The sequence below is a fragment of the Cynoglossus semilaevis genome, chromosome 15, assembly GCF_000523025.1.
Source record: "Cynoglossus semilaevis isolate Cse_v1.0 chromosome 15, Cse_v1.0, whole genome shotgun sequence".
Classification (NCBI taxonomy): domain Eukaryota; kingdom Metazoa; phylum Chordata; class Actinopteri; order Pleuronectiformes; family Cynoglossidae; genus Cynoglossus; species Cynoglossus semilaevis.
In genome coordinates, this window is record NC_024321.1 from 13,921,374 (window position 1) to 13,939,557 (window position 18,184).

Here is an 18,184-nt window from a genome sequence, read left to right on the forward strand (position 1 = left end):
CATTGTGTCTTTGGGAGGTCATTTCAGCTCCATTGGAAAAGGATTTTAGTATCGGTCCTGGAACCAATTTTCCTAATTTCATCAAAGATTGGTGTCTCAGTGGTTTGAGCTATTAAGAGGAACCACACAGAGAGAAAAAAAAACAAACAATCATATGGGATTTATATGTTTGATCCAAATGTTTTAGATGTATTTGTCTACGTAGTGATTTCGCAAAGTCTTTAGCAACTCAACCTGGGATTTGGGGACTATAGAATCGAACCCTGGAACCTTTTGGTGTTAGGTGGTAGTAGAAAGTGACCAGGACATTTGAATGGCAGTTGAAGCTCCAGGGTGTTTGTTTTAAACACACCGAGCAAGGATTCTATATATTATATATATATATTCTATATATGTTAATATTCTATTTAAATATTTAAGCCACTGCATCTCGATCACTACAAAATGTGTTTGTAGAAAGACTGGGATTACAGTTTCCAAAGTACAGTATGTTCAAGTATCTAAAAAAAAAAAAACAACTTTGTTTGGACCTTGAACACAGTTCAAGTTAAGGTCACAGGGACCAGGACTCTGCCGTGGTGAGTCTTAGTGCGTTATCTACTTGACAAGTGTTGCTGTCTCTTGAGGAACTCTAATGGCAAAATATAAAGTGACTAAATAGATTTGCTATGTGTATGTGTGACTATCCTGTCCAAGAGAAGAGAGAAAAGTGTGAAAAGCCTGTTCGTGACACGTCCTCCCTGCTGGGGGCTGACACCAAAAACTCTCTGATTTGTCTATGAATTAATGCTGGTGCACATGGTCCACGTCAGGAACACGGCGAAGATCCTAAATTTGTCTTTGCTTCCAGCGGCTGATTGATGTTTTCTGTTTCTCCTTTTTTGAACTCCTCATACAGTTAATCATGAAAGCATTATGGCCCCGGTTGTTAACATGAAGTTTTGCAGGGAATCAGACGTTTACGGTGTGATGCAGAGACACATCACCTCTGAGTTATGACAACCTGCAGAGCCTGAAATGAGCTTAGACACACAGACACACACGCCGGGACTCTGATCAGGTTTACACTCCCTGAAACCAGATCTGGAGGCTAATGCTGATGTTATCCTTTTTGATGCACTGTAAGGATTAAAAAAAAAAAGAGGGAAGTAGGAGACTACATAGGAGGAGGAGGAGGAGCAGCAGCAGCTACTGAGCGAGAGGAAGTAGTGACCTGAACTTTAACAGGATGGATCCAATTCCCTGAGGAGTAAACACTGAGTAAAACCTGTGCTGCCCATATCTCAGGAGTAAATGGGCAGTAGAGTGGAGCGTGTTCCTGCCTAGCAGAGCCAAGAGACACTGGCAGCAGATCTGGACTTATAATTCCTCGTGCCGTTGCTTAGCCCATCAGCAAGTGCATTGGCAAGTTCTTGGCAGAAAAATAGTGCCGCGGCTCTGTCAGGGATTTCCTTTATTTAGATTAGGAGTAAAGTGTTACAGCGTATCACCAAGAGATTACACAAACGTACTTTGACTCTGAAAACCCGAGTCGGTGATATTACCTCGAAGAGCATTTGGAATGGGTCGGCAATGATGTCAGACCCATTTAACATCACTTTGGTTTGCAGCTAGAGGCTATTTACCAGCGGGCCGTACACCAGCATTTATTACCAATTTAATGTGTACTTTAGCTTCCTGATGTGTTATGAAACCCAGAAAAAACTTTTTATTGAGCGACTTAACTTAATATTAAATCACTTTCCTGGGCCTAGGCTCTGTGGCTGTTATTGTTGCTGCTGTTGATCTGACACACTTGAGTTATTGCCCTGTTATAATTCACCTCAAAATGTGGAAATGCACCTCTGGATAATTAAAAGTCCTCATCACAGATGTTCTGGGAACGGAAGATGAAAGGGCGTAATTATTAGGAGGCGCTAATGAAAAACAAACCAACGTATTTGTATTTGTGTGACTGAGATGTCGGAAAATCATAAATGACCTTACTTGTGTTTGAGTCTGTTAGTAGTTCTTCTTCTACTGCCTACTCCGTTTAGGGGACTCGTGGGGACTTGAGCCAATCTCAGCACAGGACGGGGTTGACCTTGAGCAGTTTGAACAGCCAGTCCACATTTTGAGCCCAACAAGAATTTACACTCCCTTCTTCCATTCTCTTCTCCTCCTCCTTTGTCTGTTCTCTCTCTTTCCACACCTGCTTCATTAACTCTGCCCCGTTCTCTGTTTTTCCCAGCTCGTCTTTTTCCTTCCTGTAACACTGTGTCACCTGTTTCTCTCGAGAAGGCAGAATAGTCTGTGTTTTGTCACTTGGATAATTGCAATCAGTCACAGAAATCAGTTGAGCAGCACAAAGCTGCCAGGCAACTAGATCATTTTTATCACATATTTAAAGAAATATTTGCCTCGTGAAATGTTCGTGTAGGTCTGCGGAAAGTGACGGTTAAACAATGTCTTTACAGCAGGATCTTGTACTGTAATACCAACACGATCTGTTGTTTATGCACACACTGAGGCTAATCCAGTTTACTCACATATGACATAGACCAACAAAATACATGCAGTTTTTCCTCTGCCCATTAATGAGTGTTATATTTCTTGAGTATTGCAGAATGAAGATGAAGAATGATGGTATCTTAGTACGAGTTGTGTACTGCAGAGTAGATGTACCATACTAATTCTTTTAATGTATTCCTTTAAAAGATTAAATTAATAAAATATAATATATGTGTTTATATATGTATATCAGTGCAATATTGATGCGTTGGAAATGTAAAATTGTGCCATTTCCCCTCTATGTGATACTGACTGTGTATAAAAGACTCAAAGATTAGACTGAGCTGGGACTTGAGCCTGGTCTGGACCAGGGGATATGGACAGGCTGAGTCTCCATGGCAACTTGTTTGCCAGAGCTTTGGTGAAACCAAGTCTTCATTTGACTGAGAGTATGAATAAAAAAAAAAAAACCCACACCAACAACTGGTGTCAGTAGTTTTGGGTTTAAGGTTTAAGGTTTAAGATTGTGTTATTTTGGTTCAACCCAGCAGAGTAAAAGACAAGTTTAGCTTGTGTTTACAGTAGTATTACATACCTTACATGGTAGAATGTCAAGAAAGAGTGGTAATTGTTAGCAGTGCTGGTTAGAAAGGAAGTTGGAAAATATTAGCAAATACATTTTATAACAAATAACTGAACCCATAGGAAGATTAGCTGTTCATTTAGCTTCGTAATGAGTGGTCAGTAGCTTGATAGTTCAGTTTAAATTTAGCTGTTCATTTAGCTTCGTAATGAGTTGGTGGTGATTCATCAGAGGCAGTTACATATAAAGTACTGTGTGTGATCCCCAGTCTGTCAGTGTTTGCTCTGGTTCATTGACATGTCTAGTCGTAAATGACTTTATTTCAGACGGTGTGTTTGTTTAATCCAGATTACCTAAAACAAACCAAAACAAAAGTCCATACAGTAGCTTCATAGTTCACTTTAAAAAAATGATTTTTCTTTTTTTAAAATGGCTATTGAAAAAGATTTACAAACTGGGGGGGCGGGCTGTTGTAGGGACGTTGAGTTTAAAGTAGGGGGCGTGGCCTCTCTATCAGTCCGTTTTCAGAGCAGCGGTGATTGGAGGAGAGCAGCGCCACAGCCAGGTGTTGGATTGTTGACTAAATTAGAGCTGACTTTATGAAGAGTTGTTCCTCGTTGGCTGAAAATCACACATATTGTTTACAAGTGAAATTTCTTGAAAAGCCGTCGCGCTCCTGTCATCTTCCTGTTTTAACTACAAGCCTGAGCCACTTGTAACAAGCAGCCGTATTTCCACCTGCCTTCTGTGTGACAGAACCAATCCCGTCTTATCTGTCGGTTTCCTTCTTACCTCCTCTCCTCCCCCGTCTTCCACAAACCTTCCCCTTCCATCATCTCTGCCTTCAGCAGGTTGAGACACCTGCTGTGATAAGCGCACAGAATTAAAATGATTTCTTCTTAATTACTTCCCATATTAAGCACAGAGGTGCTTGTGCATTGTTATGTATAATGCATGTTCCTCTCTTCCCTCCACTGTATGGTGATTAAACCATAGTAGGTGAACCTTGCCAGAGGGCAAAATACACAAATGCAACCAAGCTGATTTGAGAGGAGAAAACAGGGAGATTTGTGGAGCAGAAGGGAGATAAACAAACTGGAGCCGTCCTCGTCTCCAGGACAATTGATATTCCAACCTCAGAAACTGTTTTAGCTTCAATTAGGCTCAGACTTGTTTTGTGGCTGTACCTCACATGTTCTGACGGAGGGACGGATGAGCCAACTGAAATTATATGTACGTGATTGCTCCACCGTTACCGTGACTGCATAAAGAAACACCTGTTCCATGATTCACTGTGAGAGGATTAGCATGCAGGTCAAATTCTGTGTCTGCCTCAGAGGTACGAGTCTGTGAAGGTACTTAGCAAGAATCGCCCCACGCTGTCTGCGCCGCATTGAGCCGTCGTGTACACGGGAATTTTTGTTGCTGCATTGCCATGTCCTTTACATCCACAAAGCACGGATCAATATTTTGTCTTTGGCTGTCGTAGGAGAGACAGAAAAAAAAAAGATGAGAAAGTAAATAGAACAGAGAGCGATTACAGCTGGCAGGTGTTATTGATGCTCAGAGCCCTATACAGTTCTTCCATGCAGCTTCAGGCCTACACTCCCACAATGCACAGCAAAAAGGAATTTCAAATAAGTAGTAAAGCTGTGTTTCAAGGAACATTTCTGATCAAGAAGACAATCAGTGTTCAGTTTTATTATCCCAGGGGGAAATGTTTATTTTCTCAGATCTGTACAAACACGGCTTAAATACATTCAACAAAATAAAAACTGCAACAGCTTTTAGTTTATTTGGAAATAAGACTGTGTGGGGAGAAAAAAAGCTGCACCGCTGCAACAGCTTTTAGTTTATTTGGAAAGACTGTGTGGGGAGAAAAAAAGATGCACCATTGTACTGCTGTAAATAAAAAGAAAACATGTATCAGACCAGTGAGCGCAACGTTTAGAATCAAACTTTTCAAATCCACCAACTCTTTCAGTTCATTTTGAGCTGATATTCACAGACGTAACAGGATATAAACATCCCAATATCTCGTTTCTCTATAAATCTTAGTAGAGCAATGAGAACATTTTCTTAAATTCAAGATTTTTCTATTACGTCTGAAGGCATTTTAATCTTTTAAAGGTAGTTCAGAATTCGTGTCAAGAAGAAGTCTTTTAAGCCCCTTGGTAGATTTGTTTTTTGGTTTGTTTTTGCTTGATGTAAGACAAGTTGACCAAGTTTATGAATATTTTGTGTTTCTACTGAGACTGTTTTCGCAGTGTGGAACAGAGCTGCAAAACAAAGTCACACTTTTTTTAACTGGAGTTATTCCCTCATTTGTGTCTTTTGAACAATTAGAGAACAGGGTGAATTCCTGGAAACCCTGAAGACCCACGAGACACAGAATCATCAAGTTTATGTTTTTCTTGTTTCCATTTTGTTATTACACAGAATCATCAAGTTTATGTTTTTCCTGTTTCCAATTTGTTGTTTTTCTTTATCAAAAAAAAAAACCCAAAGAAAAAACTTCTCTGCATTGATGTGTTGTTTTTTTTCAATAGTAATTGGATATGGACACTTGGCCATGGCTGGACGGCATGTGTTAACATTTAAGGCCAGAGACGGTGGTAATTAAAAGTGACAGCTCATGGAGCACAGTCACACAACAATGATAACCGCTGTATTCACAACAGCAGCTAAACTAAATGAGGTGAACAATATCTCCAGTCTGACAACAACAATCTTATTGTGACTTCGGAATGTTTCAGACGTTTTGACGTTCGGTCCATTTCATCAGCTGACCCCATGTAATTATTGCGTCTTATCGTTGACGTACAATTTACTGTTCTACTTGTTTTTCTTTTCTGAGCCGGTGACAGGAAGTGTCATGAGACATGATCACATGTCAGAACAGGTGACATAAATCACAGTTTATTGTGGCCATTTAAAAATAAGTGTCGCAATTATATTCACTATTTGTTTTAATGGCGTGCAGATTAACGGAATTCTGGGTAACGCTCGCTCAGAATTTTTACGATCCTATATGCTATTTTATTACTTTTGCTCTTTAATGGGTTCCTGTGCTTTAATTTGCACTTGCTGCTGTAGATAAAAACATAATGGTACTTAACTGACACAAACACAGTGTCACCACATACAGTAAAAAAAATATTCCCCATAAAGCTTTTTACAGACTGCGGCTTCAGCATTCTTTTACGGTCACTACAAATCAAAGTGGCTGACGTATATCTCATAAACCTGGACAAAAAAATTAATTGACAAACTGCACAGTGCTGAGTCTGAGTGAACTGTAGTCTGTGACTCAATTCACCAGATGTGTCATTATCGCTTTACTTACATTAGCATTTTCATTAGAGATATGACAAAGTTGTGAACGGGGAAGTTTCCAACAAGTCTCAAGTCTTGACCTTGGGATTCAGAGTCGGATCACCTCATTAAATCAATCGTACCTGCAGAATCTGCTTCAGGAAAAGGACAGGATAATTGGGATTCTCAATATTGCCGGTCAGTGTTTCCAACCTCAAATCTAAAGTTAACATTCATTTTTGTAGTCAAAACAAATTTATGAAAATATTCAATAATTAGAGTTTGGAAATAATTCTTAATTGATAAAATATACAAGGTTCAAAATAAGGATCCCCCATATACCCCAATACCAAAATATATTTGAACTGAAAAACCTTTGTTTTGAGATAAATATTTGGATGTAATGGAAATGCAGTTAATCCTGATTAATTGAAAACAAAGACTCAATTGAATTTCTTATTTTAAAATCGTACCTCATTACTAGTTTTAACGTACAAAAATATTTTAGTGGTGTGGCAAGATCTGATTAATTGAAAACAAAGACTCAATTTAATTTCTTATTTTAAAATCATACCTTATTACTAGATTTAACGTACAAAAATATTTTAGTCGAGTGGCAAGATATTATAATATTTCTCTTGGTTCCCACCCTGTGCCACCCCCTGTTACTGTGAATGATCAGTTGTTATTAAACCACAGTATTGTTACCTTTGACATCATAACCTGAACTTTGAACTTTCAGTCGTGAATTTCTACCTTAACTCAAAGTGAACAAGTGTCCATATGATCCCAGGCTACACGTTTATTGTGTGATTCCTCAACCCTCGTTTTTGTTAAATCACAGGAACATATGGCGTTCACTCCTGACACCGTGTCACCCGTAGACCCTGCCTCTCCAAGAAAACAATCTTTTTCTCCATATTTCACTTTCAATTAATTTCTCGTTTTCATGAAGTCAAAACCTAATTGCATGTGAGTTGGAGCAAACATCTGTCCTCGTCGTTTCCAGTAAGTGCAAGCTGTCAGCCATGTAATCAGAAAATCATGCCCTGTCAGTCATATTCTATTACAGACCAGGCGGCTCAATTTTTGTCAAGATGTGTGGTTTTTCACTGCGTTTGATTCTCATTTCCTGGCCGTTAGTGAAAGGAAAAAAAAAAAAAAAAAACGTCCTGACTTCTGTCTCTGATATCCACAGCTGTTAATCCCCTCGTGGCAATGGCACGGCACAAATACAGGCACTTTGTTACAGCTTGAATCGTAAAGTGATTTTGTGGAATTTCTTCTTTTTTTTTTTTTTTTTTGAATTGCAAACGTGTTTTGGGCCGGAAACAAAGTTAACAGCCTCGCAGCTCGGCGAGGATGGATGGATGAAAGTGCTGTTGTAGTGTTATTATGGCTGGAGTGCACCCACAGGGATACAATAGATTGCCACTTGAGACACTTATGCTGCATACGTTCTTTATTTATATGTATCATACCAACATTAGTATTTGGTAGGGACCTCTTGTACTTCTTTAGAAGTGGGACAGTGAAAACACATTTTTATCATAGTGGTTGGTTCCTCTCCTGTGAACCCAACCTCCTAATGAAGTGGAGGGGTCTCCGGTTTATTAGCATGACGGAGGCTGTAAACAAATATTGAAAAATAGAAGAGATGTGCTTTTAAGTCTCTCTATAAGGGGCTTCATGAGATGCCATGAACAGTTATAATTAAGGTCAGGGGAGTTGTCATCTTAGACGCAAACGGTCCTGGGGTTATGCATGGGTTTTTTTATGTGGGCATTTATTGTGCAGCATGATGAGGGCAAGCCAGGAGAAGCTCATTATTCTCTGGCCTGTTGTTGTGGACCTGCAGGATTATCCAGTCTCTTCAGTGTTTTACCTTTCTGAGCCAGGCCTGACATCAGGTCTCCTATGAATAGTTAATATTCTACGAAAAAAAAAAAAAAACCCAACATCAGAGCCTGGAAAAAGCCACAGCGGCTACTTAAGAGTCTCCTTTGTCCCAGTTTTACCCTTGAGTCAATGTGAAATACAGACAAAAACACTGACTGTAATTAGTTGAGCAAATGGTTCAGGAGTCAGGAAAGAAAAAAAGAAAAGAAAAGAAAATCAAACTCCCTTTAAAATGCTTAATAGTTCAGGTGACAAGCATTAAATGGTCCATCCATAATTTCTGATTGTTTTTAATAACACATAAATGAGACTGAAGACCTGCGTCATTACAGCCGGGGTGCTTTGGAAAAAGTTCTTAGCAGAAACAAATGGAGGTTAACGTAGCCGCTAACGTTGCTAATTATTTACCTGGCTGTAGTTATTGTTGTTTATGCAGTTTTAAAATGCTGACAAAATAACATCAATATTAAACATTATTTTTTATCACTGTACTTAGTAAGAGCAGCGTGTCCCGACAAATGGCCACGGCCAACCAATAGGAGAGGTATTTTTTTAAATTTAATGTGATTAAATATATTTATTTTAGTGTAAACCCTGAGATACGTGCATTTTATCTCTGTTCTAAAAATGACGTGTGGTTGGTTGGAGGAGTCTTTAATGTTGTGTTTTTCTACTTTAGCTACATTGTTGTATTTCAGGTTAGTTAACCTTTAATCCAAGGCGTTTCTTGGCGGATGTACGACTCGGCTGCACATCTGGTGCTTTAACATTTTTTTGTCAAAACAAGGCAGTTGAGACTCTGTTGTTTTACTACAAGGATCTGTTGTGGTTTTATGTTCCGCACAGACACAATCGTGCGCAGATAAATCACAGGTGGAAAATTAAGGACAAATGTATTTTCTTAGGGTCAATAATACAGTTAAGGACAAATGTATTTTCTTAGGGTCATAATTACAGCAATAATACAGGAAAGCATTTTTTTTAAGTAAATCCATTTTAATTAGTTAATTATTGTGCATTTTCTTAATAAATAAGTGTTGATTTTAATTTAGATCATCCTTGGGTTGTGAGATGTTTGCGTGTTTTTTTTTTCATCTAGAAACATTGCGTTAGGAATATTTAACCTTGTTTTGTCCAGTTGATTGAACATTTTGAAATACAGTTGTCAGCACAGATGATCAAATTATGAATTCATACCTGAGCTTTATCAGATTTTTTTTTTAACCCAGATATTTTCTTAGAAATGTCATACTCCATTTGTTAGTTAGAAAGAAAGATTCCTGATATTTCTCTTTCAGCCCAAGGACAGGAAATCTCTGCACATGCAGGTTCAAGGACCTACAGTTGTACGAACGGCAGTAAACCTTCGTCTGTAACGGCAATTTTATTTGTGAATGTTATTAGTTTATTTGTGTGATTTAAATGTGTCAAGGTTTCACACCACTATACATATATTTATTTATTTATTTATTTATTTATTTTAATTTATTTTGACACAACAAAACTGTCTTTCATCATTGAATGCCACTTGCTGCACTTGTTCAGAATATGCAGTTGGAATGTTAGGCATAAGGCAAACCCTAAACCATTGCGCGGCAGGTCGTCATCTCAAGCCTTCATGTTTGAGACAGTATAAATACGAAAAGATATTATATTGTATCCTTATGACAGTGTGATTTTATCCCGAAGCCTGTTATTATACTCACGGTTCTGACGTAAGAGAAAATGACCTGTAGCTTCCCGTCTCCTGGTGATGAATATCACAGTGACTTGTTTTTCGTGTTCACAATCCACAGCCACATTACTGTCTAATCTCACACTCTTGGAAACAGCGCGGGATGGAGATCTGGTGATTTTCACTTCCACACTCTTCTCAAATCAACCATTTGCATCTCAATCCAGAGTAATCCTTTGGATGTCATTTACCTCTGATTTTCAACGCTCCTCTGCCTGACGCAGGAACCGTTGGGCTCCGAGTGCATTTATTCATTAGCAGTTAAAAAGAGCTAAAATAAGAAAAGGCTGTAGTTTGAGGTTTTAGCTGTTGTGTAGATCATATCTGCCTCAGGTTTTACATATAAATGACATGTTTTGTTAAGTACATTTTTGGTTACAGTAGCAATCAGAAACTGCGGTAAATTGATCTATATATATATATGTGTGTATATATATTTATATGCATATATGTGTATACATATGTAATCTAAGTACAGTATATTTACTATTTATGTGTTTTCACATATACATATACTGTATGTTTACACACATCAATGCTCCAGCCATGCTACAGATAAAGAGGACTGTAATTAACATGTCATATATATTGTTATATATATGACATCATGTTATATTATGTTTTTTTCTTTTAATAAGTTCTGTTTCTATCCAAGTTGGAGCCTCGTTTTTCTCCCCAGTAAAAATCAGCCTCGCGACCAAAACAATTCTCAGTTGACTTTTTCTCATTTTCACATCCTCTACGACGTGTTATTTATTTATTTATTTTTATGATAAAAATAGTGATTGCAACTACACCAAATAAGACAAACAGAACAGTCACTTTGAATAAATAATCCAAGGTAAAAATCGTTTCTCTTGATATTACTCTTTAAATAAACAATATCTGCCGCCTTATTTCTTTTTCTCCTTTTTTTGTTTGTTTCTCCAACCAATTTTATTTTCACAGAGTAACAGTCATTTTTTGCAGGAAAAAAAAAACAACTGAAAAAACATGCTACCAGTCAATTCACATCAATAACACACTGATGCACACCCTGCTGCTCCAGATATTCAGTTCTTTGTAGCACAGCTTTGGTGCGCGCTTTTTGCTGTTTACAATATCAAATGATATTACACTGATGAAACTGTGCGATAGTTTAGTTTACCACAACCTGCTGTGCCTTACAGCTTCTGTGGCCATAAAAGACAGAACAGAGAGAGTGTTATCATTTCATGGAAACACACTGGCACCCAGCAGTTCAGGATTAAACAGAGGGAGAGCCCGACACAGATAAATCTAAAATAAACGATCTCAATGCCATAAAGCAGAAAAACAGCCGAGAGGCACTGACCAAGGGGCAAAAACAAGAAGACGAAAGAAGAAATGTATACATTTCCAAGAAAAAAAAAGGTCTTTTTGATTTTTAGATCTATCAAATTTTATAAAAATAAATGATTTATTTCAATTTTGCATACTCAGAGGGATTTAATGACTAAACTGTTTCTTTTGCTAACAAATATTAAAAATACAATTAATTAGATAATATTCTGAGATAAATCGAAAATATACTCAAAGTACTCTGTTGGGGTAAAAAAAAAAAATTAACCACATTTTTAATGATCACCATCTGAAGAACATTTTAAATAAAAATGTCCATGTAAAATTTATATTCTTGCCTTCAGTTTTTTTGCCCCCACCGATTTTTGTCCATGTAAAATTTATATTCTTGCCTCTCACCATTTTGTTTCTGCTTTAGTTTTTGTGAGCCCTGCAGGAGTCTTAGACCCGCCCCCTAAAATGTCTTATTGGTTGAAACATGTGATGAAGCCAGTCCATTCCTGATCATAATTCCATCCCCTCCTGTTTCCCATGTTTTGGTATTTTTAATTTAAGAACTGTGACTGTTGAATGTAACAATAATCAAGGTTAAAAAAAAAATCCATCGTGTGTTGACCTGCCTTAACTTGCCCTCGTGTGAAAAGGTAAACATTCGTTTTTCGATGTCTCTCTCGTCTCTTTGTTTTTCACACACACCTAATGTGTAGGAAAATCAATGATCATGAGATTTCACAGAGTGAGAATAATCTGGGCATGTTAGAAGGAACTCCACTGACAGAGTTAAAAGGTATCTGACCAGGGGGTCTTTCTAATTAAACTGGTGTCTGGACCAATAAGGCGGTGGGAGACGGTGCATCTGTTTTGCCAAATTGGCTCCAAATCCTCCAGATGCTCATCTGCGAAAGTTTTCATCTCGCTTTCATCAGAGGTGGTTTGGGAAATGCCTTTATTCTTTCTTCCCTAATCCCTCCGCCCCCACCTCTCCCTTTTACCTTATCCATATTTCATGAAAAGCTCTGGAGGTATAACATTGTCTGAAACTAATCCACTACTGGATATTTAGTCCCAGATTAAAATCACTCGCTTCACTGCCTCATAATTCTGTTCTTATTGATTGCCTGGGTCCAAATATAAGTCAAGGATGTACAGAACCCTATTTCCCCTCCGGACTCTGCAAATATATCAGTGCGGTGTCATCGTGCTAGATCCATGCAAATGCTGCCGTCCGCGGTGAACGTCGAGGGTTTTGGTCTGATTTGCATAGAAACTGGTCCTGAATCACTTTGGGAACTTTCCGTAGTAAGAAATATTTAAAACTTTTGTCATATCCCTGATGGTACAGTATTATTTTCACAAAACAACATGTGTGTATATATGTTGACAGTGATTAAGATGAATTGCTTAGTGGAATTTGTTTTTTTTTAAATTTCACTAAAAGATAAAAAAGGTGAGTAACTGTGAGTATTTGATATTAATTCACAGATCCAGCAGCCGTTGTTTTTCTTTTTCTATCTGCCGGTGTGAAGTACCGATTTGCACAAATTGTCATAAAAATGATATTTAAATCTCACAATCATAACATGTAACAACTGTAGCACTGTGTTTAAATTCTGCCACATACAGTATATTATTTTCCTAGCCTGGTGACTAATTGATTTAAGTGAGAAATTGGATGTAGATTTAATGCAAACAATGGAGAATTACCATAAAAAAACATGATTCAAAACAAAGCTCAACGTTCACAGATCTTTCGCAGCCTGAACATTTGTGTTTTGGGGGAGGGCGTTTGGAATCCTGAAGCCACGATGGACAAGTATTCCTATATATAAAACCTTTTTCTAAGACAGGAATAATATTTAAGCTCTGTATCATTATGGGATACGGGTGAGCTGATCCGTGTGTACTTTGAATACAGTACAAAGTATAAAAAGAAAAAACAACAATGTATGCCCGGTAGGCATCCTGAAAAGCTGCTTGTTTTCTGAAGTGCGGCGTCGTACTGATTAGGCAGCTGCTTATTTGTTTTTTAATGCTACGCTTTTGCTTGTTTTTTTTTCTTGTAATTATTGTTTTATTTAAAAAAAAATACAGTTCATAATCCTTGTTTAGTTTGATTCATGACATTAAAAAAAAAACAAAAAAAAAAAACAATAAAACACCCGGAGCAACTGTTTTTTCCTGCAATGTTGGAACCCAGTGGGAAAATTGGTCAATGACGGCTTTCCAACTGCTTGAAATTGGCTCATTGACTGCATTTGTTAGTGATTTGTTAAATCCAATTTAATTCTCATACGCACTAGTGATAAGTGATGTTTTTAATTAAAAGTAAAATTGTTCTTTCCCATTATAGTGTGAAACGGAGGTGCACGGCATAATGAGTACATTGTGGAAATATTACTTTGACTCGACCTACACTAATCAAATGGTATTATGACTTTCACTGCTTGAATATTTAATGTCTCAGTTACATTTACATATAGTAAAAAGATAAAGATACATTCTGAGCTACACTGGTTTATACGGTATTTTACTAAAGAATATGATTTTTTTTTTTTTAGACAAAAGTGCTGAATGTGTAACAACATCATTTCTTCTAATGTGTACTTAGTATTTCTTCTTGTTTAAACAAATGGCATTGACAGTGGTTGTTCTAAGTGAAGTGGTTCCTCACGGTGTGGCGTCACTAGAAGACGCTCATGTCGCAGTTTGGACTGAAGGTCGTTTTGGTTTTTCCAGGTTCTGAATGTGTTTTCTGTGGATTTAAAATTCTTGGTTTTTCCAGGTTCTGAATGTGTTTCTGTGGATTTGTTCTAAGTTTTACACAATCAGAACACAGAACACTCTTAACGGACTGTTGGTTTGAACCTGATGGTGAAAGACTGTTTGTAGTATTAAACCTTTAATCACTAACCTGACCCAGTAGGTTAGTGGTTATCAACTGGCGGCCCGTGGATGAAATCCAGCCTGCCAAATTATCAACAGGGCCCACAGCTGGATTCCCAAATAAACTTAACAAATACTAATTATAGACAAATATGGATTTTATTGGATTTTATTCGAGTGTCTGGCCCCGCGGTGCGGGTTTATTCCAGCCTTCTCCAGCAGCATAAAATGAATCTTTGGATTTCAGTTTCTGCAGCTTCTGTCACTGTCACTTTGCCTTCATAAAAGACATGAAGTTGCCTTATGTGCAGTTGGTTAATTCTGTATTTATTTTTGCTGACACTTGCAGAATCCACTCTGCAGTTTTATCTACAGGAGGAACCAGTGCTTCCTGTTTCTACGGTTTCTTGTTTTCTCTACCAACTCATCTGCGACGAGTTTGGCGAGGAAACAAAAGAGCAGGTGGTGGGCTCAAAAAGAGGCAAAGAAATATTACCACGCTCGTGGATATGTGTGTGTTTGTTGTTGTGAGAGACCAAGATTTTCCGTCCCCACACGTGGGTCTAATGACAGTGTTTCGTTTGCCGCTTTTCTTCAAGAGCATCTTTAATTGTGCCGTCTCTGCGGTCGTAAACTTTTTTTTTTGTTACTGTTTTTCCTTTTCGCCATAATCAGGCGTATTGTCACTCAGCAGCTGTCTGCTTATTTTTATTCTCCAAAAAAAAAGCGTTCCTCACTTTCAGCAATAAACATATTTTTGTTCAGGCTGGATTGCACGAGGTGAATGCAGATTGAGTTTCCGTCCTGCGAACGGAGGAGACTATTGGCCTTGTTTATGTCTCAGGTCGTAACCGCTCCATAAATATGGCTATTGTTCATTTATATATTTAATTTTCACAATGATAGATATGCGTTGGAATGTGAATAAATTAATACAATTAAAAGATAACCTTTCATATCGGCAGTGCAGAGATGCTCATTTCCATAACTGCAGCTCAATCTAGCCCAGAATAAAATATCTGACCAACAACACATCAATCCCACTTTACAGCCCACTCTCATCCGTAATATTTAAAGACTGGATGGTCGAGTACTCAGCAATGGGGCCGATGTATAGACTCAGGACCACATGAATCAACACTCATCACTGATAAGTGTATCAGTGGAAAGACTACACTCAAATATCAAGTTTTTTTTTTTTAATTGACTTCAGGCTTAATTAACTTCAAAACAGAAAGTAGCACCATTACATTTTGTGATTCTCAAGCAAATTAGTCGTTGCCTGTTGAGAAAACAATCAAGAATCATGTTTTTAATCGTAAATGAAATTCCTTTTAAATACTAACAGAAATTACGAGACTAAAGTTGTAGTTTTGGTAGATAAAATTGAAAAGATACAGAGAAAAATAAACACTTATCAGACTGAATTCTTTTGTTGGTGCTACTTGGTGCTGTTTGCTTTTAGGTCGGGTTCAGTTTGTTACTGCAGTAGAGAGCTGACATTAATGTCAGTCACACCAAAATTATTTATAAATATTTATTTATTTTACCCTAAAATATTTATTTTTAATGTCAGTTAAAACAGTTTTTACCCTACAGTTTAATTTATCAACACGCTCTAAATAAATGTTCACTGGACCCATGTTAAAGTGAGAAATCTTTCTGGACCCATAGCGTAAAAGAAACCCCATAAAATCAATACTGTACATTTGGAATAGCCTTTAAATTTTCCCAACATCTTGGACCTTCGAACTTCCTGTCTGTTCTTTTCAGTTTTATTTATTTACAGACAGTATATTTGACAACACACACACACACATTGATTTTTGTAATTTTTTTTTCAACCTCACATTGACGTAAAGCATTCCCCTTAGCCTAACCTTAAATATAACAAATATATGCTTAGTCTTAATCCTTATCCTTCTTCAAATGTGACCCTAACGCTAATCCTAACTCAAAACACAAAACATTGACCCTGCAACAGTGTCCCCACGAGGTAATCCTAACTCAAAACACAAAACATTGTCCCTGCAACAGTGTCCCCACAATAACAGTATTTTTTTCCCCAATGAAAAAAGGTGTCCCCTGACAGGTGTCCCCACAATAACAGTATTTTTTTTCCCCAACAAAAGAAAGACAGGTGTCCCCACAATAACAGTATTTCTTTCCCCAATGAAAATAGGTGTCCCCCAAGTGAAGCAAAACCAGGATAACAAACACACACACACCAAGCAAACAGACTTCACTTCACTCATTCATTGTCCAAATAAATAAATAGAGCGTCGCATCTTTGATTTACTTCCTTCAGTACTCGCTCCAGAGCGTAATCCTCGACCGCGGTGTTTTATTAAAGACAAGTAAAAACCAAAATATTCCAGGGGCGTTGAGCAGCTGCAAAACCAAATCTGGATTTGGGAGAGCAAGAAGCCAGGTGTTTGTGTTTGGTAGTTCACGCTGGTGTGAAAATTCCATGATGCAATCAGATAGCATGGCTCCATTACTGCATGTTCCTACGTTCATGCTGAGTTCCAGCAGAGGAATGTTTTAATGAGCCCCCAGTGATGACAGCGAGTCTCAAGGCCTGACTGCAAAGGGATTCAGGATTTTTGAGGCCAATGTTGTGTCTTCATATCGGAAATTCCCCAGACAACGGTGACTCGCTACGAACCCACACTTTTCTGAAAACATTACACCTCCCCTGCCGTCAGATTTCAGGGGAGAAGAGGCTCATCTGAATTTGAAAAACTGCATCTTGTGAGAACAGAATTCCCAGGTGTGGTGTGGTGTGCCTGCCCCGGAATTCAGAATTATCAAGTTCTGCTCCGAATATAACTCATATCAGATATGGAGCGATGATCATTTGGCAAATGGTGAGGAGATGGAACAATTCCTCACAGTTAAAAATGGCTCTGAAGTCTTGAAAAAGACAGAAAAACTAAAACAATGTTCAAAATCCCCTGACAGCCTGTCTTCCATGGTCGCTGGTAATTTCACATTCATTCATCAAACACGCTAATAATAAAACAAAAAAGAGAAAATCATCAACCAAGGTTCTTCTTTTGTTTTGCATATTTCCTGCCCAAATTGACGCTGGGCTTTCATTAGCCCAGAGTAAAAGCAGCAATAAAACCTTGGAGCCACGGAGAAGCTTTCCAGAAAATGTTGGCAGCTGTTTGTACTGTACTGTCAAGTTCAACTGATATTAATGTTCACTCTTTACTGCCAAAATCAAGAATATTTCTTCTGTTGCATTGGTCTTTTTAAACATCATCTTTGACCTCTAGGGGGTCCCCTGGGTACTGCACATTTTTTGGTGGATTAAAATATTTAAATTTAAAAGAAAAGTTGCCCCCAGTCTGGTCCTAAACATTTAATTAACATTATCAGGAACTGTAGAGAGTCAAAAAGTATGTCAAATATTATATAAAATGTACCATAATCAGATGCTTGTTTTGCACATATATTACATATATATATACATATATATATATATATATATATACATACATATATTGCATCATTAAATAAATGATCCTCATATCGCATTTCACAATATCTATTTCAACAGTTTTAAATCCAGAAACCCATGTTCAGATCGCAGTATTGCATATTAAAAAGACTCAGTTGACAGCACAGAGTATATACTCAGAAATACACATTAATATTGCACATTTCTGTATAGTCCACACATAAATATTTAAAACAGAAAATTGTCAGTTTGCAGACTCTACGTCTATGGGGCGACACTCGTACAACCTACAGAACTGAATGTGTTGTTGTGCGGCTGGAAAGTCTGTAAAGAAGCGAAAGTGTCTCAAAGTTTCTGATACAACCTCTTCAACAACAACAACAATAATAATAATAATATAAAGGTTTTATATCCTCAATGCCAAACGTAAATGTTTTTGAAGAAATACGAAGACAAGAATGATTACCTGTTTGTTGTGAATAAGTATCCC